Source organism: Chiloscyllium plagiosum, unplaced genomic scaffold, assembly GCF_037043375.1.
Source record: "Chiloscyllium plagiosum isolate Xiang-an unplaced genomic scaffold, Cpla_swu_hap1 HiC_scaffold_11, whole genome shotgun sequence".
In the NCBI taxonomy this organism is placed as follows: domain Eukaryota; kingdom Metazoa; phylum Chordata; class Chondrichthyes; order Orectolobiformes; family Hemiscylliidae; genus Chiloscyllium; species Chiloscyllium plagiosum.
Window position 1 is genome coordinate 43,101,161 of NW_028270149.1, and position 27,653 is coordinate 43,128,813.

Genomic DNA, 27,653 nt, shown 5'->3' on the forward strand with positions numbered 1-27,653 from the left:
AATTTTGGTAAATCTTAATTGAGGGTTTTATTGGACTAGTATTGTAGAAGAGGAAGGTAAAAGATAGGGTTGAGTAAAGAGTTGTAAATAGTTGATGGTTAATTATTCTCTGTTATACCTTAAGAAATAAAGTTGCTAATTTTTACTTTAAATCATTCTTGGCCTCTCGAAGTTTCACAGATTACTGCATGAGATAAACCTTTTCTGTGTTATTGGTTTAAATTAAGCAGGAGGGTTTACCCCATATTGTAACAATATCAATAGCATTAACCCCATTAACACGAACTATTACCTCACCCAATAACTTGCACAAGTTATCTAAATATGATTTCTGTTTTAGAAAATGCATGTTGGTTCTTTCTAATTAACCTGTTATTTGCCCAAGTAACTATTATTTTGGACCAAATTGTCATTTTTAAAAAAGTTTTCCAAGCACCAAGGAATTCTGAACTGATCTTTGCACCAGTTTATGAACAAGGTTATGACATTTCTGATTTCTCAGTCACCTGAAACCACCCTGAGTCTTAGGAAGACTGAAAAATGATGGTTGTTTCATCTATAATTATTAGTTTCACTTCCATTGATTCCCTAGATGCATCTCATCTCATCCTGATCAACTTTATGCATAAACAACTTACCAATATTCCCTTCTTATCAGTTTTATATGTTGTAAATGTCATAACTATTTCTTCTTTCACCAAAAGTTGGGTAGCATTCTGTTCTTTGGTAAAGACAGATGCAAAATATTCATCTAATTCACCAATCACTATTTCTCTGCGTAAATTCCTTTTGTGGACCTAAATTGGCATCATTTATCTCTTTCTGTCCTTTTGTTATGTGCATTTTTTACAGAGTGGCGAGAAGAGAATGTGGAGAGAAGAGAGAGCTGCCGGAAAGGTAAATTTTCCCACTTAAAAAGGCACTTCTCGCGATAAGGAGCACAAGGAGAGAGGATTTAGTCCTGTGTGGGCTTTCAGATTAGCAGGGTATGGCTGATAAGGCAGTTGCATGTTCCTCCTGCAGAAGGTGGCAGGTGAGAGACATGACATATGTCTCCGCTGTCCACATCTGCGGAAAATGCACCCAACTCCAGATCCTTGAAAACCAAGTTAGGGAACTGGAGCTCGAGTCGGATGAACAGCGGATCATCCAGGAGGCGAAGGGGGAAATTGAGAGGATGTACAGGGAGGTGGTCACTCCTCAGACACAGGATAAAGACAGATGGATTGCAGTCGAGGGAGAAAAGAGAACTGACAGACAGAACAGAGATACCCTCTGGCCATCCCCCTCAGCAATAAGCATACCATTTTGGATACTGCCGGTGGGGACAGCCTACCGGGGAAAGCCATAGTTGTCAGGTCTCTGGCTCTGAGCCTGGCACTGTGGCTCAGAAGGGAAGGGGGGAGAATAGAAAAGCATTAGTTGTAGAGGACTCAATAGTTAGACAGTTTGCAGGAGATTTTGTGGTCAACCCTGCAAGAGACTTCTGCAAGCTATGTTGCCTCCACAGTGCCAGAGTCTGGGATGTCGCCGATCGGGTTTACAAGATTCTGAAGGGGGAGGGTGAGCACCAGAAATCATGGTACATATTGGCACCAATGACAGAAAGGGATTCAGGATCGGAAAAGTGACTACAGATAGCTAGGTTGGAATCTGCAGAGCAGGACAACTGGAGTAGTGTTCTTTGGTTTGCTACCAGTGTCACAAGATAGTGACGTGAGGAACAGGCAGCAATTACAGCTTAATACATGGCTGCAAGGCTGGTGCAGGAGGGAGGGATTCAGATACCTAGGCCATTGGGATGTCTTCTGGGGAAGGTGGGATCTGTACATGAAGGACTGATTGCACCTAAACTGGAGGGGCACAAATGTCCTGGGTCGGATCTGGGAACCAGAGCTACATATCTGTGAGGGGGGTAGTTGTAGATGGGGCAGTGACAGGATGTAGTGAATTTATCGGGAAATTTTTCACGTGATGAAACAAAGGGATCAGTTAAAGTGTGTCTGCTTTAATGCAAGGAGTGTCAGAAATAAGAGTAATGCACTTGGAGCATGGATCAGTACTTGGAGCTATGATGTCGTGGCCATGATGGAGAAGTGGGCTTCACAGGGGCAGGATTGGTTGCTAGATGTTCCAGGGTTTAGAACATTTAAAAAGAGCAGAGAGGGACGAAAAAGAGAAGGGGTGTAGCATTGCTAATCAGAGAGTGTATCACAGCTACAGAAATGAAGGTTGTTGAGGAAGGTTTGTCTACTGGGTCAGTATGGGTGGAAGTTAGGATGAGCAAGGGAGCAGCAAACCTCATTGGGGGTTTTCTACAGACACCCTAATAGCAGTAGGGAGATCTAAGAACTCATAGTCCAGCAGACTTTGGAAAAATGCATATGTAGCAGGGTTGTTGTTATGGGTGACCTCAACTTTCCCAATATTGACTAGAACCTCCTTATTGCAGATAGTTTGGATGGAGCCGCATTTGTCAGGTGTGTTCAGGAGGGTTTCCTTAGTCAGTATGGAGATGAGGTTGACGAGAGGAGAGGCCATTTTGGATTTGGTGTTTGGCAATGAGCCAGGACAGGTGGGAAACACTTTGGTGACAGTGACCACAACTGCCTCACATTTATCGTAGTCATGGAGAGGGAAAAGAGCAGTTACCATGGGAAGATATTTAATTTGGGAAAAGGAAATTATGACGCTATCAGACAGGAGTTGGGAAGTACAGATTGGGAGCAATTGTTCCACAGAATGGGCACAGCAGACATGTGGAGACTGTTTAAGGAGCAGTTGTTGTGAGTGGTGCATAAATTTGTTCCTCTAAGACAGACAAGAAGGGTTAAGATTAAAGAGCCTTGGAGGAGCTTCTCATTAAAAGGAAGACGGCAGCTTACGCAAGGTGGAGGAAACAAGGATCTAGCACAGCTTTAGACAATTACAAACTTACTAGAAAGGAGCTCAAACATGGACTGAGAAGAGCCAGGAGGGGGCACGAAAAAGGCTTGGCGGGAAGGATTAAGGAGAACACAGAGGCATTTTACTCATACGTGAGGAATAAGAGAATGATCAGGGAGAAGGTAGGGCTGGTCAGGGATAGCGTAGGGAACTTGTGCATGGAGTCTGAGCAGATAGGGGAAGCCCTAAATGAGTTTCTTTCTTCAGTTCTCATGAAGGAAAGGGACCTTGTTGTGAATGAGCACTCTGAGGAGCCAGGAAACAGGCCTAAACAGATCAAGATTGCGGAAGTTGATGTGCTGGAAATGTTGGAAAACATTATGATTGATAAGTTCCCAGGGCCAGACCAGACTTATCCTAGGCTGCTCCGGGAAGCGAGAAAGGAGGTTGCTAAGCTGCTGACGAAGATCTTTGCTTCCTCACTCTCCACAGGAGTCATACCGGAGGATTGGAGGGAGGTGAATGTTGTTCCTCTTTTCAAGAAGGGTAATAGGGAGATCCCTGGCAATTACAGATCAGTCAGTCTTATGTCTGTGGTCAGCAAGGTTTTGGAAAGAATTCTGAGGGATAGGATTTATGACTACTTGGAAAAGCATAGCATGATTAAAAGCAGTCAGCATGGCTTTGTGAGGGGCATGACATGCCTCACAAATCTCATTGAGTTCTTTTGAGGAGGTACCAAGGCAGGTTGACAAAGCTCAGGCAGTGGATGTGGTATATGTGGACTTCAGCAAGGCACTTGCTAAGGTTCCCCATGATAGGCTCATTCATAAAGTCGGGCGGTATAGGATACAGGGAGATTTGGCTCTCTGGATTCAGAATTGGTTGGCTGACAGAGGCAGAGAGTAGTTGCAGATGAAAAATATTCTGCCTGGAGGTGAGAGGTGAGTGGGTCCCACAAAGCTCTGTACTTGGGCCTCTGCTCTTTGTAGCTTTTATAAATGACTCGGATGAGGAGGGTGACGGGTGGGTTAGTAAATCTGCTGATGACACAAAGGTTGGAGGTGCCATTGATAGTATTGAGGGCTGTTGCAGGCTGCAGTGCGACATAGACAGGATGCAGAGCTGGGCCGAGAAATGGTAGATGGAGTTCAACCTGGATAAATGCGAAGTGATGCATTTTCGAAGGTCAAATTTGATTGCTGAATATAGGGTTAAAGGCAGGATTTTTGGCATTGTGGAGGAACAGAGGGATCTTGGTGTTCAGGTGCATAGATCCCTCAAAGTTGCTATCCAAGTAGATAAGGTTGTTAAGAAAGCATATGGTGTTTTGGCTTTCATTAACAGGGGGATCGCGTTTAAGTTGCGAGGTTTCGTTGCAGCTCTACAACTCCCTAGTGAGACCACACTTGGAATATTGTGTCCAGTTCTGGTCGTCCTACTATGGGAAAGATACGGAGGCTTTGGAGAGGGTGGAACGAAGGTTTATCAGGATGCTGCCTGGACTGGAGAGCTTGTCTTATGAAGAGAGGTTGACTAAGCTCAGACTTTTCTCTCTGGAGAGAAGGAGGAAGAGACGTGACCTGATTGAGGTATACAGGGTAATGAGAGGCATTGATAGCGTCGATAGCCAGAGACTTTTCCCCAGGGCAGGACTGACTGCCACAAGGGGTCATAGTTTTCAAGTGTTAGGAGGAAGATATAAAAGAGACATCAGAGGAAGGTTCTTTACGCAGAGAGTTGTGAACGCATGGAATGCGTTGCCAGCGGTGGTGGTGGAAGCAGAGATATTAAGGACGTTTAAGTGACTGCTGGACATGCACATGGACAGCAGTGAATTGAGGGGTGTGGAGATTAGGTTATTTTATTTTAGATTAGGATTAATCCTCAGCACAACATCGTGGGCTGAAGGGCCTGTTTTGTGTTGTACTTTTCCATGTTGTGCCTGTAGAAGACATTTGAATTCCTTTTTATGTTAGCTGCCAGGCTCTTTTCATACTTCATCTTTTCTGTTCTTATTTTCTTTTTCAATTCCTCTCTGATCCTTCTATCTTCAGCCTGGTTCTTAGTTGCATTATTCACCTATGTTGTCGGCATACTTTTTCTGCTTCAGCTGAATCTCTACCTTTCTCATGCAGAACTCTAGATTTGTTTACTCTATGCTTCCCTTTCATGGGGAAATACATTGACAGTACCTAAACTCTTCTTTGAAGACAACATATTGTTCAGGTACAATTTTGCTTGCTAATGCTTGATTTTAATTTATCTGGAACAGGACCATTTGTACTCATTGAAGTTCGCTTTCCCCCAGTTATGTATTCTTACTTTGAACTGTTCTATGTCCTTGTCCAATACTAACATGAACCTTGCGATGCAATAATCATAGTCCCTTAAATGTTTTCCTGCTGCTACTTGACCAGTTGGCATACCTTATTCCCAAAAGCCAGGTCAAGCAGTGCTCCCTTTCTTGTTGGACTGAAAACATATTGCTGTAGAAACTTCTCCTGACTACACTCTAGGTATACTTACCCTGTCTGTCACAACGATGGAAGATATGGATTCCTGGTCTTTTGGGCTCCATGGGCTGATTTAATACCTGGGAATTTCATGGACTGAAATGGTTTTAAAAGAGACCAATGCACTGTCATAAAATGGCCACATGAATTATCTGACCCCTTCAGCTGGACTATGTTTTATGAAGGCAACCTGGATTCGGTAAAAATAAAACCTTTCCCAAGGGGAACATAGTCATTCAGTCATGTTCCACCTCCCCTCCCCCTACCCCCTCCAAACCATTGGAAGTGTGAAATGTTCCTCTCCCTTATCTGGTTTATGCCATTATAGGAATCTTCACATATTGGAGATGAAACATCACCTAGAATTTTTCAAAGTTAGGTACAATAATGGGGTAGGGTGAACAGGCAGTAGTTCTGGTCCACATCAGTGCCAACAACATAGTTAGAAAGACTGAGGTGGCCATGCATGCACCTATTCTGTCTTCCTAATAGTACGTACAACCAGCTGCTACTTCAAGTAACAGAAAAAAGGTTTATAATTACAGAACTGAACACAAAAGAGAAAGATCTCTCATTTTAAAGTTAAAGCATTGATTAGAAAGGAACCTCCAAAAGCTGTGAATTTAAAAGCTAACAGCAAAGGTTGCTTCTGCTGATGATGTAAGAAGCCAAACATAATCTCAGATCAAAATCTTATGCATCAAGGGCACTCAAAGTAGTGTAACCTGTGTATTTTAAAGATTTCCTTTTATATTGAATACTATCCGCTTTTAGCTTCCTGCCTATGTATATAAGGGCCCAAGTGATTGCATGAAGGCAGCATCCTTGCTGTGGCTTCTGTTACTGCTCACCTGCTGTACCTGTACTTCATTGACTTATAGATCAGAATCTGCACATTCATAATCATAAACCATAATCTAAAATTTTGACTTGATTACTGTCACTTTTAAATCAAACCTAACAAAGACCAACCTATTTCCCGACCTAGTCCAATTAAACTCTTCTGATATTTCTGAGCTTTTGTATCCTTCTCTTGTATTATCTCCTAGTTCTCACATCCCAGATTATTTTACATCATCCCAACAACCCTAATAAATCTCTCTGCAAAGAAATTTGTTTTAGCTCTCTTAAGGTGCAACCTCTTCTGCCTTTGCAGGTTCTATCTACTCCATAATTAATCCCAATATCTCAAGACTTTAAAGATCTCCTTCTGTACCATCATTTCATTTATACATCTACTCTATCTTCCTATTTTAATACACAGTTGGTATCAAAATTAAACCAGAAATTATGACTGCTTAGTTCCTATCTCGCTCCTTAAATTCTAACTGTAGGACAACATTTGTCTTCCTAACTATATTGGTGGCAGCAATGTGGACCAAAATTACTATTGGTTCACTTTACCTCTTAGGCTGCCCTGCAGCTGATCAGTGACATTCTGGCACTAGGGAGGCAACATACCATTCTAATTCACATCTGTCCTTTGGTGAAATACCTATCCATTTGCTCAACAATTGAATCTCTTATCACCATTGTTCTTGCATTCTTTTTGTGCTCTCTCCCACTTCCTCATCCTCCAAAACTCCACCTAACCTTCTCCATATAGCTGAGGCAATCATGTTGCTTTGGACTTGGCTTTGACTGCATTCTCCAGATAATCTATTGCTTTCAAAATTCAGAACTGATTACTGGTTAGAGAATGAGACACATTTCAGGGACCTCTTGCACTAACTGCCTATTTTTTTTCTTGATTGTCTGGTGATCACTCATTCCCAATCATTCTGCAGAATCTTAAGCTGTGGAGTGACTACACATGTAAATGTGTTATCCATGAAGCTCTCAAATTCACAAATGTGCTGCAAGTTTGTGCTCAAGACCCTCAACTCAGAGTTTAAATTCCTGCAGTGGAGGCAACTTCTTACACACGTTTGTCTCATACACAGGAAATGTCCATAACACGATAAGATATTGGAACAGAATTAGGCCATTTGGCCCATTGAGTTTACTTCACTGTTTGACTGTGGCTGATATGTTTCACAACCTGCGATGTCTTGGAGTTCCTGTATAGAACAGGATGTATGTGCTCCAGGGGTCATAGCTGCTTCACCATTGCTCAGGCCAACAAATAATAAAACCTATGATTTAGAAAAAAAAAATACACCAGCTCCTGACTTCTCTTCTTTTGTTACTGCTTAAATGTAAAAGGTTAATTAAAATGTTTTACTAAAGCTTATTATCACAATAAGTTGAAAACATTAATTGCCCAGGCCATTAGGCTAGTTCTTACATAGAACATAGAAGAATACAGCGCAGTACAGGCCCTTGGGCCCTCGATGTTGCGCCGATCCAAGCCCACCTAAACTACACTAACCCACTATCCTCCATATACCTATCCAATGCCCTCTTAAATGCCCATAAAGAGGGAGAGTCCACCACTGTTACTGGCAGGGCATTCCATGAACTAACGACTCGCTGAGTGAAGAACCTACCCCTAACATCAGTCCTATATCTACCCCCCCTTAATTTAAAGCTATGCCCCCTTGTAATACCCGACTCAATACGCGGGAAAAGGTTCATACTGTCGACCCTATCTAACCCCCTAATCATCTTGTACACCTCAATCAAGTCACCCCTAAACCTTCTTTTCTCTAGTGAAAACAGCCCCAAGTGCCTCAGTCTTTCTTCATACGATTTTCCTTCCATACCAGGCAACATCCTGGTAAACCTCCTCTGCACCCGTTCCAATGCCTCCACATCCTTCCTATAGTATGGCGACCAAAACTGCACACAATATTCCAGATGCGGCCGTACCAGAGTCTTATACAACTGCATCATGACCTCAGGACTCCGGAACTCAATTCCTCTACCAATAAAAGCCAGTACGCCATATGCCTTCCTCACCGCACTATTTACCTGGGTGGCAACTTTCAGAGATCTGTGTACATGGACACCAAGATCCCTCTGCTCATCCAAAATTCTCAAATTTTAAAGAAAAAAAACTAAAATAATCCTTAACCCATCAGCTCCTCGTCTTCTTGTGATTTTACTGTCTCTCTCACAGTTCAGAGATACAATAGTATAACCCAAGAATGTAATAATAGTAACCACCTCATGATCCAACCTGGAGCTTCTTGTCTTTTATGGTGCATTTCATCAATCTGCCGAAAGACCATAGAAGGTAATATGTGACGAAGTGAGGTTCAGCTGGAATTGTTAAATTACTTGATTCGAGCCAGGTCAGTGTAAGGCAGGATTTATGTTTGGATTTATACATTTATATCAATACAATTTAAACATGTTTGATAAATTATTTTTCTTTATTCTTCCTTGGGGTGTTGGCAAGCTCTACATTAGCCGTCTATCCTAAACTGACCTTGAACTGCTTGGCTTTTGTTAGCCATTTCAGAGGACAGTAAAGACATAACCATATTGCTGTAGGTCTGGAATTACATGTAGGACAGACAGATCATAGAATCCCTACAGTCTGGAAAAAAAGACCCTTCAGCCCAACAAGTCCACGCCGACCAAAGACTAACCCACCCAGACCCATTCCCCTACCCTATGTTTACTCCTGACTAATGCACCTAACTTACACATCCCTGAACACTATGGGCAATTTAGCATGGCCAATTCACCTAATCTGCACATCTTTGGATTGTGGGAGGAAACCTGCACAGACACGGGAGAATAAGCAAACTCCACACAGACTGTCACCTGAGGCTGGAATCAAACGCAGGTCCCTGGCACTATGAGGCAACAGTGCTAACCACTGAGCCACTGCGCTGCCCCTGCAAGTCCATACCAACACTCCGAAGAGTATCCCACCCAGACCTATTCCCCTACCCTATCACTGTACATTTCCCTGACTAATGCACCTAACCTACACATCCCTGAACACTATGGGCAATTTAGCATTGCCAATATTACCTAACCTGCACAACTATGGACTGTCAAAGGAAACCAGAGGGCTTGGAGAAAACCCATGCAGACACAGGGAGAATTTACAAACTCCATGTAGATAGTTGCCCGAGGCTTAAATCGAACCCAGATCCTTGGCACTATGAGGCAGCAATGCTAACCATTGAGTCACCGTGCCACCCTTATCAGGTATCATTCCTTAAAGGACATTAATTAACCATCAACCAAGCGGAATTTTGCAACAACTGATGCTAGTTTCATAGTCATCATTACTGAGCGAATAGCCTTCAATTCCAGATTTTTTAATTAACTGAATTTAAATTCCACTAGTTGCTGTAGTAGGATTTGAACTCACATCCCTAGTATTATTAATCTAGGCCTCTGGATTATTACTCCAATTACATTATTACTACACCACTATCTTCCCCCTCTAAAATGTAATAATAACGAACCTGTTAAAATACACTACTCTATTTCATTGAATCATCTTACCTGATCAAAACAGATTCAGGCTCAGTGAGAATGTATTTCCTGGTCCCTTTCGACCTCAGTAGTTTCATTATTACAAAAGCTAGGTTGCCTTTTGGTTATTTCCTTTTATTCTTGATTTTTACAGTCAGAAAATAATCAAATGTTTTTAATAATAATAGACATATGATTTACATCAGTTATGGAAGTCAGCTAGCAAATATAAACTTGTAGATTATTGAGAAACTATATAAAACTTGGCTTGTTATCACTATAACTATTGACCAGCTAAGGTTTTTTTTTTATTTGTAGTGACTCCAAAAATCCAAAGGGGTTTTCGCAGTCTCCTGCTGTAATTTTGGCTAGAGACCAGTAGAGCCCGAGAGAGATGGAAAAAATAGCCATTATGACAGAAGCCCAGAGTAACTCCCTACTCAATATCAGAACTCCCTACTCAACATAATATTTTATTTAGCTTTACTGGTTACAAGTCCTTTCTGTGAAATAGAAACTAAGATAAACCAAACTGTAATAGACTCTTTCTAATTTGCCTTTGTCTTCTTTTCTCCTTGTTTTAACTGTGACAAATAGTTTCTCAAAAATAACAAAATATCTTTCTCACTCAATTGAACTTTTTTTTAGGCTATCTCAGCAAAGGATTTCCTGACTAAGGCATCCAGAATGCACCTTACTCTCCACTGCTAAATACTTAATAAAGGTAGTATAAGAGCAACCAGCAATTACTATTATTTTGGATGTTTTTACGAAAACCTTGACCCAGAGGTAATCAAATTACAGGCTCTTTAAAGTAGATGGATATTTTATATGCTAACCATGCAAGCAACACACAGCAAAGGTGTTATTTCCAACTAATTTATTAAATAATACTCGTGACAGGATCTATCACTTCCTTTGTTTCTCAGGATGTAATCACTTTCATTAGGTGCTGAGAACAAGTGCAAGTGGAAAGTGTGAATTCCACCAAGAAAAGATTTATTTCCTGGACCATTAATGCACTATTTGCAGTGATATGTGTTCATTAAAACACAGTCGCCAAAGGGTGTTGTTTTGCATTGAAGAAAGATTAGTCTATTTACCTTCTTGGAATTTTCAGTCCTTTATTTTACCATGCTACTGTTCCATTAAGGACACTAAATAAACTTCATGGGAATAATCTTAGGTAATTGATCATCAAAGAATGGTGTTACAATTACTTGCAGCAAAAAGCTGCATCCTTTTCTTGTATTTAATCAGTTATTTCATACATAATCAAGTTTTAGTTATCATTCTTTATTGATGCTTGTGTCTTCTGGCGTCTATCTATTGCATCATCAGTAAATAAATCTGACTTTGATTGATAGGTGAAAAGTAATATTTATGCCACACAATCAATGACCATTTCAAACAAGAGTGAATCTAATCATTGCCCCTTGTAATTCAATAACAGTACCATTGCTGAATCCCCCACAATCAACTTCCTGGGGGTTATGATTGTGGCTACAAGAACAGATCGGATACTAAGAGAAGTAACTTGCCTCCTGTCTCCCCAGTGTCTGCGATGGAATACTCTCCACTCACCTGGATGCATGCAACTCCAACAACATTCAAGAAGCTTGACTTCATCAAGTCACTTGACTTCCACTCCATCCAATACCTTCAACATTCACTTCTTTCACCACTGCAGCACAGAGGCAGCAGTGGGTATAGTCCACAAAATGCATTGCAGTAACCTACCGAATCCCCTCAGACAGCACCTTCTCAGTTCATGACCTCTATCATCTAGAAGAACAAGGGCAGCCAATGAATGAGAATACTATCTTTTTTTTTCTGTCCAAGTTCTAACTTGAAACCAAATTGTCTCTTCTTCACTGTGGCTCAGTTAAAATCCTGAAACTCCCATCCTAACCACACTGTGAGCATCGCTACACCTCAAGAACGGCAGTAGTTTAAAATGGAAGCTCACCACCAATTTCTCCAGAGCAATTTGAAAGGAGAAATAAATATTGGTCTGGCCAGTGTCAACACATTCCATGAAGGAATAAAAATCTCCATTTTATAAACAAACATTGACATTTAGGCAGGGATGACAAGGGTCTTTGATTATCAATTTGATTAATCCTCTTTCAAATTCTATTTTTTTATATCTAGTCATTCAACAGTGATGACTTTACATGGTCACCATGGTAACAATAGTATCTCTGTTTCCCTGTGTTATAATCCCAATCAATCCTTATCGACTTCCGAATTGCAAACACTACTCCAACCATTCATACCCTGGATCTGCTCTAATCCACTTAGAGCACTGTGGCTTTGATAAGGATTCAGTGAAGAGGTTGAGAGAAAGCTTACATGGGTGATCAGGGAGCATTGTGATTTAATGCATAGTCCTTTCGCCTCAGGGTTTCAACCCAGTAAAAATATCGGATGACGTTCTCTTCTCTCTGTTGGTGGTAAGGAAATTTGTGTGAAGTGAATTTGAGGCACTCTCATTCCAGGTTTTAATTGGTAACATTACAGAGAGAAGTCATAAGGATGATTGACTTGGTACACAGCTGTGAGTCAGCAAAGCTGAAAACACATGAAGTGGCCTTTGAGACATTTTTCCCCCTTTAGATTTACTTAGTGTAGTGTTCTCATACCTACATGAAATTACCCACTGTCTCACTGTGCAGAAAACATGCTATTTCACAAAATTTCTCCAGCGTTTCAAAATTGTAAAATTATATATTCCTCCTCTGCTGCCTTATATAACTAAAGTCTGATGTTAATAACACTGATTTTACTTCTTGTTTCTTCAAACTTGGGGTGTGTTGCTTCTTGCACTTTGGATCTTTACTTCCTAAAGATATTGGGGATCAAAATCAAAAGTACAAAACGATCTCGATATAAAAATTCCTGCAACTGCAAAACTTAAACATTACTGATGTTGCAAGGTTTGAAGCCACCCAGTGACTTAAAGGGACAAGCACATTGCTTTCTGAAATATGGGACTCAATTAGTTTGATTCACTCTCATCTTTTGAGTGCAACAAAAAGATTCATTGTCAAGATCCTAAGAAGGCAGTTTACAACTTGGAAAGAAAATCGACGTTTCGGGCATGAGCCCTCATGCCCGAAACGTTGATTCTCCTGTTCCTTGGATGCTGCCTGACTTGCTGCGCTTTTCCAGCAACACATTTTCAGCTCTGATCTCCAGCATCTGCAGTCCTCACTTTCTCCTACAACTTGGAAAGGTAAAGTTGTTATAGTCCCAGGGGCCTTAGGATTGCTCTCTCATTAGAGAGAGATGGCTAATGGTGAGTTTAATCTGAGTGTCACCACATCTCAAGTGAGGGGTAAGATTGAGAAAGTAGGATCTTCACGTTGACCTCAACTGGTACAGGAATTGAACCCTTGCGACTGGTGTCACTCTGCATTGCAAACCAACTGTCTTGCCAACTGAGCAAACCAAACAAATAGATGAATTGTGCTTCCAATATCCACGGTGTCCTCACCTTCACCTGGTCCATCACTGACTCCTCTCTTCCCTTCCTTGACATCTCTGTTTCCATTTATGGGGATAGGTTGGCACTAAAATTCATTACAAACCCACCAATTTCCAGTTATCTTCACTGAACATCCTCACACCCTGCCTCCTGTAGGACTCAATTTCATTCTCCCAGTTTCTCTATCTCTATCGCATCTGCTTTGATGATGCCATGTTCTACAGAAGGGCCTTAGAAATGTCCACCTTTCTCATCAGTCAAGGATTTCCCAAGGCCCTTAGCTGTATCTGACCCATTTCCTGTACATCTGTACTTATTCCTTCCCTCTTGTTGTCACTTTCTATCTCACCAGCATCCATATCCAAAGAATCATTAGCCACTATATCCACAACCTCCAGTGAGATGCCACCACCGGACACATAGTTCCTTGTCAGCATTCTGCAGGAACCATTACCTCTGGGACAGCATGGCCCAGTCCGGCTCCACTACCAATGTTTCCCCATATCCCCTACCCCTGCATTCACAAAAGGTGCAACACCTGCCCACTTACTTCCTCCCTTTTCAAGATACAGGGTCTCAGACCCACCTTCCAGGTAAAACAGCGATTTATCCACCCTTCGTTCAATCTAGTCTACTATAATTGCTGTTCATAATGTGGCATTCTGTATATTAGGAAAGTGAAATGCTCCCAGCACAGCCAACACATTTGCACTTCTTGTTTGCACCTTACCCAGCATTTATCTCTTTCTAGGCTTATCATCAGCAATCCCTTTATTCACCTCTCTCTTTCTCTCTATCTCTTGCTCTGGGTCCTGTCTCCATGTACACTACATGTCTCCATTCCACCCAATGCCTCATCCTAATAATATCATCCTTTCCTAGCTGTTTAATAAAAATGAGAAAAGGTTCTCAGGAAAAGTCACTGGAGTCAAAATGTTAACTCTGTTTTTCTCTTTACAGATGCTGCCAGAATTGCTGAGTTTTTCCAGCACTTTCTATTTTATAATTGCAGATATTGCTTTTCATCTTCAATTTGTGAAACTTATCATACAAAAACAAATCAAAATATGATATGAAGGCCTTTTTTCACCCAACAGGATAAACTAGAATCAGTTTCTTTAAGAAAACATGTTAATTTCAGTTGTGATTGTTTTGATTAGCTTAAATTAGTGTCATGCATATTGTGTTGTCTGTGTGGTCAGATATTTGCTGTGGCCATTTTAAATCAGAGTTTTTAATCCATTTCAGAACATGAAAGTCCCAGAAGTTAAAAGCTAATTATGAAATTTGAAAACCAATAATTCGTATTTTATATCTTCATTACAAATAGAAAAGGGATCCAATTTGATGAGTTTCTGATTTGTACAGCCTTTATTTTCATTACCTTAATTGTTAAATGGTCCCAGTGGCTTCTGCAGTGTTTCTTCTTTCTTCCTGAACAACAGATTAACGAGTTACCTTATCTCCAATTAAGTTGAAACTTTATACTTTGTCAGTGGCTCTATTTCCACATATCTTGTGTATATCTGCTACCCAGGTAGAAGTTTTGCAGAGCACCAAATTAGGCTGCCAAGTACAGAAATTATAAACTCTCAACGGAGACTCATTCATTAAAAATCTGCTACTACTGATGTTGACACGTGCAGAGAATTTCTGCTAAGATTTGCCACTTGACTCAACAGTTTTGAATGGAGGATTTGTGAGCTGTGTGAAAAATGTAAACCAGTGTAGCTGAAGGCAGATACACAGATACGGGGCGGTACAAACAGATCTATGAATACACATTTACAGACGAGGACATGTTCTCAATGAAAGTTGATGTTAGTTAATGTTCTGCATACTCTTGTTTTGGGCCACGTTGATGCGCGTGGAATAATTTCTGCTCTGGGTTTACATGATTATATCTCTTTAGAACAAAGTTGTAAAAAATGCAGCACAGCATGAGCCTTGAAATCTGAGCACAACACTTCCAGCTCTATGCAGGCACCTGGAATTCTTCAATATGCCATCATTATCCTTGATGGCTACTGTGTTGAATGCTAATACCCGGTATAAATATAATATCTGATGACATGAGGTACCTAACCATTGTCCTAAACCATGGTAGAGTAGTAAGTTAAATTGACAACTTAACCTTATTTTTGTGGGTCATATATTGATGGGACAGAAGAATGTCCCAACAGATATTATGATAATAGGTGGTGAGTGAGTATTCACATATATATTCTTGTGCTGATGGCTGCAACGGAGGTGAGCATCAAGAAAGTAAGATCCTTTTCTATTCAAGTGAATGTGATATTACATAAGGGGGTGTGTAATTCACTTGACTGGATAGTAGAAACTCTTCACAAGATTTGGGAATCCTGCCATCTGTTGTCAATTGTCCACAGAGGAGATGAAATTGCTTTCTTGAAAAAAAGAAGTATAGTTCCTGCATTATATATTTTTTCTGATTTCCCCACTGATAGCCTGAAATGATCACAAAACATAAAGCACAAGACTTTTGTGATATTGATGGCTGATTGAAGTGGTGTTGCTGTAAAAGAGTTTGGCTACAGATAGTTTTGAGTACCTGACATAACCTTATCTCTTGTAAGTCACTGCTCTCACAGACTGTACTCCTCTGATCGGTGTAAGTAATCTGTCAATAGAATCTGATTTTGGGGTACCAGTTGGTAAATGTAGAGCCATAGAATATAATAATCTGGTTGACATCAGAATATTGGCATAGATTTTCTTTCTCTATATATGTCACAGAGTCTCAGAGTTGATGGTGCAAGCCAGGTTGGGCTGTTTTCTTCCTATTTAATTATTTCATTCCTCCTCTAACTCTCATGGAATGGTTAGTTTATGGGACAATAAGTCAAAATACTTCTAAGAATCATTTTACTCTGTTTTCTACCTCAATAGGGTCAGTAATTTGGACAAAGCTCCAAGCTGTCACTAATCTTCCGAAAAAAAATTTGATAATCAGCACCAGGCACCAATTTCCAAAAAAGGCAGGTGGTTCTTAATTCTTTGAAGAAATAGCAAGTAGAAAACAAACAGTGAATTTTGTTTAATTTGCTTTCATGTACAACATCAGAAAATAATGGTAGATGGAATTTGGCTAGAGGGAAAACAATGCAATTTTTTTGGCATGGAGAGCTGGGGCATACAGTCATCAGCAGAGGTGAGCCTAGAGGCTGTGTTTATTTACAATATGAATAAATTATCTGAATTCAGGAATTGAATAAACCATATTGAAATTTATCCATGAGATTAAATTTCATGGAGCAAGTATAGTGAATTCTAATGAGCATTATAAATGACTTATGTTGGAGATGGATAGGCAGATGGCTAGCAGAAGTTGAATGCTGAAACATGTGAAGCAATCCATTTTGGTACAGTGAAGGAAATGCACTTTAACTTGTAGGGTTTTCGATGGAATTCAAGAGCATGAAGAACTTGATATACATAGGTTACTAAACATTGGTACAACAAAAAATTAACTTCATAAAAATGCCAAACAGAATTGTATTTTGAGGAACAAAAAATACTGTTGAACTTTAGCAGTACAGCTGTGTTTCATATAGAATTACAGAATCCCTGCAGTGTGGAATAAGCCATTCGGCCCATCGAGTCCACATCCACCATCCTAAGAATATCATACCTAAACCCACCCAACCCCTGTAACCCTCCATTTTGCATGGTCAATCCACGTAACCTGCACATCTTTGGATCGTGGAGAAAGCCAGGGCACCTGGAGGAAACCTCTGTAGACACAGGAGAATGTGCGAACTCCACACAGGCAGTCAGTATTCTGATCCCTTGAATGGAAGGATATGAAGGTAATAATCCAGATGTGGTGTAGATTCTCTAGTTTGTTATCAGGAAAAATACATTAAAGCTCTGGGAAAAATTGGATAGTGCTTGGCATTTCCATGTGAATTCCCTTGAAGGAGGTGAATGGAGTCCTAAGTGAAATTATGTAAATTTATAAAAACTGTCTTTTCTCCAAGTTTTATATATTTAAGATGTTTCATCATTATTGATAAATATGATCCACTTAGATATGGCCTCACTTGTGTGGATTAACAACCTTAGTTGCACAACCATCAAAATGTTTCAAACTATTTAATTATGAAATTCACTGTTGGATTCTCATCCTTCTCTTGAAGATCAGTAAAAGGTTCTCAACTTTTGTTTTATGCAGAACAAATGTTGTATGAAATTCTGATCAAATCCTTACCTGTGTTATTTTTTTATTACGGTAAAAGCTGTAATATTGCAAAACAAAGTCTCTATTTAGACAACATGTGAAGGTATAATTCTGGAAGCTTTTGCCATCAGATTGCATCTTGACACTGGTAGTTTGTGTCTGCCCACTCCCAGTATTGACTAAATGGAATGCCATTTCAATTAAGACATTAGTGAGGGCATTGTAAATACTAACCAGAAGCATCCAGAGTAGACAACATGTGATTTCAGCCAAATCTAACTCAAATTTAAAACACCATTTTCACTTTGAGTTCCACCATTCTAATTACCCTCCTCTCTTAATCTTGTACAACTGTGTTTGCATTCAGCAGCAGGAAAGACCCCACCAGTGCAATTAAATTTAAGTCAACAACTTACTATTACTGACTGGAAATTCTGAGTGTTTGGTGGAGTTACTTTCAATTGGTAAAGACTACAAGAAATAATGCTCTGTAAGATGAAAATGGCTTCAGTAATGGGGGTGAGCACATGCAGTCCCTACATGCCTGCCCTCTATTATGGGCCATTTTGTCTTGCAAGTGTTAGCAAACTGTATTTCCAGTGTGTTTGGTGGATGTGCCTATTATATTTATGTAGCTGTCAATATGAGCAAGTTGTGAGATGCGCTATATGATTTACAGCAGTGCTAAGTGTGTGTGTGATGGTGAAGTGACGTTGATATGAGGTTTGACTCATTATTGACAGATATTGAAGGTAGGTAACTAAGTGATTTGTGATTAATGGAGTCACGTATAAGACTTGTGCTACCACTGATAGGTATAGTATATGAAAATATCATTCAGTGACCTTGCTCACTTACTCGCACAGTTACTATAACTTGTTTTGGTACTGCTTCCATGTTCTTGGGGCTAGACTGCTGGCACTGACTATAACAATTAAACATTTTCACTGCCTTTTCAATCTCTCAAGAGAATCTCCATGCCCCCTCAAGAAGCTTGGCTCATGCTCTCTGGCCTATTGTACCACTCTCATAGGCTTTTCTTCCTCTTCAACTCTGCTTTAATAATTTCCAGCCCATGTTGCAATCAGAATACATTTGCCATGGCTTGACGTTACAGTTGGCTTTCAGAGATACTAGTCTCATGCAAACGTTTGCTCCCTGTTGTGATGTGTAGCCATTCAGCAGTGAATTTCAAACTGGGCTGCATGTCACAAGCATTATAATTAGCAAATAGCATAAAGCTTGAGTGCTGTCTGCATCACTGTGAAAAGGTTTTGACATAAGTGTATATCACAATCCATGTGACCAGTTTTCAAGATCCTTTCTGTTTTATCTCAGGCAGGACAATGTACGTGGACGTTGAAGAGGATTTAGATAAATTTTGTTACATCGGGATACATTGTGATAACTCTGAAACCAGAGCAAACTTGCTGAAGCTTTTTAAAGTTTGGTAGATTTAACCTCTTGTCAACAGCAAAAATTTCCTTTATGTGCTCTTCCAATCATTTTTTAAACTCTTTATCCCAGGTCCATGTTCTGCCTCTCGTGGTAAGGCATGCACTGCAGTTTTCTGCTTAATTACTATGAAACTAATGAGAAATAAAAGTTTATCCAAATATTAACAGCTATCTTCTGATAACTCTAAAACCAAATGAGTGTAAAATGTAAAGTGGAGAAGCATGACTGCTGAAGTTAGCAACACTATGAAATAGTTAGTTGCAAGCCTTAGGACCGTAACATGCAGGCAGATCATAAATAGTTCAGGTATACCTCAAGACAAATATTAGAAACGAAAGTACAAGACAAGATAAACTCTTATTTCTCATTAGTTTTATAGTATTGTGTGATTCTTAAGATTGTGAGAGAATGTTTTGCCTCATGAAAGAATCTCAAACTAGTGCATCCAAGTTTAGCAACGAAGTGTTTCCCATTGAAGACAACATTTTGTTTGACAAGGGACTTGAAGGTTATTGGGATCAGGCAGAAAAGTGGGATTGAGGTTACAGTCAGATCAGTAATGGGTCTTATTATAAGAGGAAGCAGGCTCAAAGAGCTGACTGTTCTATTAATCTGAAGGGAGAGCAAAGAAACATGAGTAGTTCCTGAAAGAAAGAAAGTCAATGGTATTAAAAGCTGACATAGGAATATAACAACATAAGAATTAGGAACAGGAGTAGGCCATCAGATCCTCAAAGCATGATTGATTTACCTCAGACCTTAACTCCTCTTTCATGCTGATTTCCTCACAGCCCTCAACTCTTCAATATTCCAAAATCAGTCTACTTCCTCCTTGAATACTTTAAATGATCTAGCCTCCAAAACTCACTATGATAGAAAATTCCAGGCATTCACTACCCTTTGAGAGAAGAACTTCATATCTCAGTTTTAAGTGACTGTCATCTTATTCTATAACTACATTCAGTAGTTTGAGATTCCCCACTAGTGGAGACATCTTCTCAACATCTATTCTGTCAAGCACATCAGTTTTAAAAAGTTCTAGAATCCAGAGTCCAGGCTTGTGCAGCCAGTTCACTTCCCACAGTACGTTTACCTGGGTACATCGTATGTCCAAAGCTTCACACATCCTTTAGAATGTACAGTCCATTTTGCCCAGTTGACTTGCCATGATGTAACTGTAAACATTTTTGTTGTCCTCAAAGTAAATATAAACTTACTACAGGAACTTACTAAAGTAGTAACTTGACCGTAGTTACTTCACTTACATCATTGTTATTTTCCTTTGGTTTTGTTTCATCATTTCAGTTGACTTTTGTTTGATTTAATTTTACCTCCTTTTTGCTTGTGTGCCTTACTGAAAACCAAATAACCAGTTCCTCTTTAAAAATGACACTTTGTTTTAGGCTATTTAGACTCACTCCCTAACAACAGATCCTCACCAACCAATCAGCGCATAGATTTCTTTTCACATCAGTCTTGGATTTTTTTCTCACTCGACCATTCAATAGCATTGTGATCAGAATGAAGCCACTCTCTAATCTCCGTGCACTTTTTAAACTTGTTGCCTGCTCTCTCAGTGCTGTGTTTAGACAAAGTGTCTCACTGTTCTCTGTGCTATTTTTCAACAAGCTACTTCTTTTCTCAGTGCTGTGTTCACCATATTTTGCAGTATCTGTGGACTAATGCTTCTGCTATCTCTGCAGCCACTTTGTTTAAAACCCTTGGATGTAGGCCATCAGGTCCTGGCTATTTATCTGCCTTCAGTCCCATTAATTAGTCAAATACTTTGTCCCTCATGATACAAAATGTTACAAAATCTTTCCTCCTTTTGGCACCTAGCTTATCTGGGAGAAAGTGAGGACTGCAGATGCTGGAGATCAGAGCTTAAAAATGTGTTGCTGAAAAAGTGCAGCAGGTCCTGAAGAAGGGCTTATGCCCGAAACGTCGATTCTCCTGCTCCTTTGATGCTGCCTGACCTGCTGCGCCCTTCCAGCAACACATTTTTAAACCTTGCTTATCTGATATGTTTGCACTATTTAAAAGATCCTCTGCCACAAAGACTAATGGAAAATATAATGCTATCAGTTATCTGTCATTTCCTTGTTAGTTGTCATCAATTTCCAAGTTGTTATTCGCCAATGGTCCCACATTGCTCTCTCCTTGGTTGTTTTTATATTTCTTGCCAATTTACTTTCATAAACAATTTTCTAATTTTTATTAGCTTTTTAGTTATTTGTTGCTGGTTCCTGAAATAAGTTCTCAGTGTTCTGGCCTACCATTAGTTTTCACTACTTTGCATATCTTAATTTTTGTATGGATACTCTCCTTGACTGCCTTTGTTAAGAATAGGTGGTTTGTCCTTCGCATTGAGTCATTCTTTATCACTAGGATAAATGGTTTTTCCCTGAGCATTGTGAAATATTTGCTTAAATGCCTGCCACTGCTGATCCAATGCCCTTCCCATCGTCTACTTTTTAGTCCCACTTCAGGCAACTCTTTTTTCATGCCACTGTAATCGTCCTTATTTAAATTGAGGATACTGGTTGAAGACCTGAGTTACTCTTGCTCTAACAGTTTGAAATTCTACCATGTTGTGATTGTTTATCCCGAAGGATGCTTTACTACAAGATCTGTTATTGATTCTACCTCATTACACAAGATTGATCTAAAAAGCCTCTTGCTGGGTAGATTGTGAAACATACTGCTCGAAGAAACAATCTATCTCTACAATTTTAATTTCCCTGTTAGCCTTGCCATTTGGTTTGTCCAGTCAATATGCAGATTAAAATCACCCATTATAATTGCAGTGCCCTTCTTACATGCTGGCATTATTTCTGATTTGTATTTTGTCCCTCAGTGAGACAGTTCTTCAGGGACTTATGGATGAGTGCCACCCATGACATTTCCCCTTGTTATTATGTAGCTCTCCCTAAGTTGATTCTACATGACAATTGCACTTATATCAGTACTCACTACCGCACTAATGCATTCCTTTATGAAAATGCTTATCCCGCATCCTTTGCCCTTTCACCTATTTTTCAGAAAGTAGAATATCCTTGGATATTTTGTTCTGAGTGTTGATCACTCTGCAACCATTCCTCAAGGTTATATAATGGTTATCAAACCATATTTATTTATTTCTATTTATGCTGTTAGTTGATTTAACTTGTTACAGATGCTGCATGCATTCAAGTAAAGACATTTAGGCTTTGACATTTTACAATTATTCCTGCTCAATTTCTGATTTCTTTGCACTGATCTATTTATGTTTTCTGCCTCTTCCTGTAATACTTTGATTATTTCTCACTTCTTCCCTACCTTGCATCTCTGCTTTCTCATTTCTTTTGACTTTTTTCTATGCTTCAATTAATTTACCTTGAGCACTCTTAACAAATGCTTTTAAAAATTGCAGCAATCCTTCAACAATCCTTGACTTTGAAAACAGTTCTTTTCCAATTTCAGTCCACAATTTAAAATGCAGAAAGATAAAAAGAAACAATCTTCAAACAATATTCACAAGTCAGACTCCAACTCATCAATTCTGAGCCAAAGATCCTTGAGTGGCCAACACTTGCTGCCAATGTGGTCACTGTGGACTGCACTGACGTCCACTAGCTCCCACATATTACAGCTGCAACATTTCACCTGCCCAACTATTTCTATTCTATTTAATTAGTTACTTTTGAATGATCAGTGTTCTAATAGAGAATTTCTATGCTGTACTCTTCAACTGTAATAACCTCTCCTGATTTAAACCATTTCACAAACAATGCATAGAAGAAATAGCCACCAACTGCTTACCTGTTTTCCTGTAACATCACATTTTGGCTCTGACAGATAGAACAAGATTGAAGGGGCTCTCTGTTATTCATGCAAAGCTGCTGTCATACTTCCCTGGACCTGAAGGCGTGTATTCTAAAGGATTCTAAATGCAGTGGCTGCAAAAAAAGTGAATTCATTGACTTTATTCTTCCAAAATTTCCGAGATTCTGGAAGAATCCAAGCAGACTGGAGAACCTCAAACATGTAATATTACTTCAATAATGTAGGCAAGCAGAAAGTAGGAAGCTATAAGCCAGTGAATTGAACATTTGACTTCAGAAGAATGGTGGAATCCATTGTTAAGGAGGTAGTAAAAGTATATTTAGAAAATCATAGTGATATTCAGGCGGAGTAAACATGGTAATGTGAAAGAGGAATCATTGTGACAATTTTATTATGGTTCTTTTGAAGATAAACAAGCAGTATGGATACCAGTCAGTGCAGTGTATTTGGATTTTTAAAAGGCATTTGATAAGGCTTGGCACAAAAGATTACTGCAGAAGTCAAGAGTTTGTAGTTTTGTGGTTGATATATTAGTACAGATGGAGGACTGGCCAACTAACAGGAAACAGAGACTCAGGGTCCTTTAGATTCACAAACTAAAATAACAGATTGCTGCAGGGATCAGTGCTGAGGTCCCAACAATCTATGATCTGACATTATAGGGCTGACATTATACCCACATTTACTGATGATATAAAGATAGATTACAAAATCACAGAATGGTTACAGCACAGAAGGAGGCTGTGTCTTTGTTGGCTCTTAGGAGAAGCAGTTCACCCATTGCCACCTATTCTGCCACCTTCTCTATATAAACCAGTATAATTTTCCTTTTCAGATAATAATCGACTTCCCTCTTAAATTCCTTGATATAATCTACCTCCTCTGTCATGTCAGGAAATGCCATCCAGATCAACGTGCAACGTGAAAATGGTTATTTCTCTCATCTCACCATTGTTTCTTTGGCCAATTACCATCTTGTTCTCAATCCTTCTGTTAAGAGAACAGTTTTTGCTTAACTACTCCATCCCAGCCCTGCATAATGTTGAATACTTCTATAAAGCTCCTTTAAACCTATTATTCTGACAAGGTAAACAGTGTTAGCTTTTTTACTATATCCATGTCATTGAAGTTCCTTGTCTCTGAAACACTTTCTGAGAATCATTTCTGCACATTCTATAATGCCTAATGAATGCATGTTTTCCAGCTTATCTAAAATGTAGAAATGGACACAATACTCCAGTTCAGGCTGAGTAATTGGTCTATGCAAGTTAACATAACCTCCTTGCTTTTGTTGTTCATTTTCTTATTGACACAGTTGAGGATGAAGTCTGTTCTATTAATCGCATTCTCAACCTGTCTGGACCTTCATTGATTAATGCTACATTGAAGTCCCTCTGCTCCTGGACCCCATTTAGAATTGTACTTTATTTTAAATTTTCTGTCAGCTTTCTTCTTGTCAAAATGAATTACTTCACACTTCTCTGTGTTAAATTCCATCTGCTGCTTGTCTGCCTTTTCTATTAGTCTGTTTATGTCCTATTAAAATTCCACATTATCCTCTTCACAATTCTAAATAATTCTGAGTTTTACACTGTTTGTAAATTTTGATACTGTGTCATGTTTCACCTGCAATAGCCAAATGGAACATAGATCATATTGGCTGCACATTTATGATAATGGTGTTGCAACACAAAAAAAAATTAGACAATCTTTGCAACAACATGGACAAATATGTGCAATGTGCACTCCAATCCCCATATGTTTAGATCAGAGTGGTGCTGGAAAAGCACAGCAGGTCAGGCAGCATCCGAGGAGCAGGAAAATCGATGTTTCGGGCAAAAGCCCTTCATCAGGGGCTCTATCCTGATGAAGGGCTTTTGCCCGAAATGTCAATTTTCCTGTTCCTCGGATGCTGCCTGACCTGCTGTGCTTTTCCAGCACCACTCTGATCTAAACTCTGGTTTCCAGCATCTGCAGTCCTCACTTTTGCCTAGTCCAATCCCCCTACGTCCATTTTCAGGCATGATCAAATCTATAGTCAACAACAAAAACAGAAATTGCTGGAGAAGCTCAGCAGGTGTGGCAGCATCTGTAGAGAGAAAGCAGAGTTAACGTTTCATGTCCAATCACCCTTCTCCATTCTACATTGCTGTTGGCCTGGAATTTCATGGAGGCCAGACTGGGTAAGCACAGCACGTTACCTTCCCAATAGATATTAGTGAAGCGAATAGTTTGTTTTTTAAATAGTTGATTACAGTTTCATGGCTACCATTACTGAGGCTTGTTTTATGTTCCAAATTTATTAACTGAATTCAAATTCCACCAGTTGGCATGGTTCAACACTATTATTTCCCCCATTTCGTTTAAACTTGATCTTACTACTTGTGTTCATCTGTTTTTGCAGAATTAGGTTGACTACTTTTTAATTTGATTTTTTGGAACACATCACTGTCAACCAATAACATTGCAGAAATTCCCAGAATTGACAAAAGCATTGTTGTAATGTCTACTAATGTGTGGACATTAATATTTCCTTGGCTATACTTTATTTATTCCCTTGAATGCCAAAGAGAAAACTATTGATAAAAAGCAATAAATGTATAGGGCTAAAAATTGGGCTTTGCGGGTGTTTAGGTGCAAAATTCATTATTTGTGACCCGCTCATAAACATTGAAAGGAAATAGAGAGTATGCATTTTTCGTGCTGCCGCCTCATTTCACCTTTTTGTAGCACAGGTCAAGCATCACCTAAACTGCTGATTGCCTCAGTAGACAGCTGAAAAGCTTGTGCTATGAGTGCTCTTCTGTTCTCAGTGGAAGTTTAACCTTCTTAAATAAAACTGCCCTGAATTACAAGAGAATGCTGTTCAATTCTGTTGCTGCAAAAGGACAAAACATCAATGAAGCACTATAACGGAGAGAGCTGTAGGGTCATAGACAAGTAGTGGAAGCTTCAGTGGTTGAAGAAAAGGAGGAGAAATACCAGGCTCCTTCAGGAGTGCTAGATGAACCTCAAGGACCATTCTCAGAAGGGTGGTTTAGAGCAGGCAACTCAGAAGGTCAGTCCCCACTGTCTGGACCTGAGGACCTGGAAACAGTTCTCCCCAAAAGTCTAATGTCCTGATGCAAGTAGTTAAGGTCAATGAAATAATCTTTACATTTCACACCTCCAACCACTCATGATGCTCAGTGCATCAATCTCATCAGTCACTCATCAGAAGACCCTGAGATTCAGGACTCAAGCCGAAGTCCACATACAGCACTTTACTCTCATATACATATCAGTTATTATTAGCTTCATGTGCAGCTTCTACTCCCTGCAATCAGTTCCACCTATTCAGCTATGGCAGGTATGTCACCAACCCAAGCATAGCACAGCACAAATGCCAGTATTCTGTCTTTGCACTTGCAGGGCAGAATGCCACACAGGATTTACTCACATTTGGAAAAGCATGGATTTATCAGGGATACTTAGAACGGCTTTGGGCAGGAAAGGTTTTGCCTCATAAATTTGATTGAGATTTTTGAGAGAGTGATAAAAACGATTGATGAGGGTGAGACGATGGATGATGTCTACATGGACTTTACTAAAGTATTTAACAAGGTTCCTCATGGTAGGCTTATTCAGAAGTTTAGGTCACATGGGATCCACAGTAATTTGGTTAGTTGGATACATAACTGGCTTGGTCGTAGAAGATGGAGGGTAGTTATGGAGGGGCATTTTTCTGACTGGAAGTCTGTGACCAGTGCTGTTCCAAAAGGAACAGTAATGTATATAACTGATATGAATGAAAATGTAACTGGTCTGATAAATAAGTTTGCGGATGTCACAAAAAGTGGTGGATTTGTGGATAATGAGGATGGTTGTCAAAGGATACAGCACGATATAGAACAGTTGGACATTTGAACATAGAAATGGCAGACGGAGTTTAATCCAGACAAGCATGAGGTTGTGCATTTTGGGAAGTTGAATGCAAGAGGAAAGTATACGGTAAATGGCAGGACTCTTAGGAGCATTGATATGCAAAGAGATCTTGGAGTGCAAGTCCATAGCTCCCTGAAAGTAGCAACACAAGAAAGTAAGCTGATAAAGAAGGTGTATGGCATGTTTACTTTTATTAGTCGGGCATTGAGTATAAAAGTTGACAAATCATATTATGATTCATAAATCATAAAACTTTAATTAGGCCACATTTAGAGTATTGTGTGCAATTCTTGTCACCAGACTGGAGAAAAGATATGGAGACTATGGAAAGGTCAAAGAGGTTTGCAAGCATGTTGCCTGAATTGCAATGTGTTAGCTGTAAGGAGAGGTTGGATGAACTTAGATTGCTTTCACTAAAGCACTGGGGGCTGAAAGGCGACCAGATAGAAGTGTATAAAATTATGAGAGGCATGATTAGGATGGATAGCTGGAGTCTTTTTCCCAAGGTGAAATATCAAATATATGGGGGCATAGATTTCAAGTGAGAGGAGAGAAGTTTAAGAGGGATGTGCAAGGTAAATATTTTATACCAAGTGTGGTAGGTGCCTGGAATGCACTACCAGGGGAGGAGATAGTAGAAGCAGATATGATAGCAACATTTAAGAGGCATTTAGAACAGGCAGATGGGATTAATTTACAATGGAATCATGGTTGACACAGACATGGTGGGCCAAAGGGCCCATTCCTGTACTGTGCTGATCTAGACGCACTGCAACTGTAGCCCCATAGCCTTTGCAGCCATTGTTCAGACAGGTCAATAAATGCTCTATCCTCACTGTAGACTGCAGCAATATTTCCTGCCAAATCTAGAAACTTACTGCAACACCCCAAAAACAAACCAGGATTCTTCTACAGATTTTGCAAAAGTTGGTGTTACTTAAAATTTCCTTACCTGCAGTTGGCTGCCTGTCCC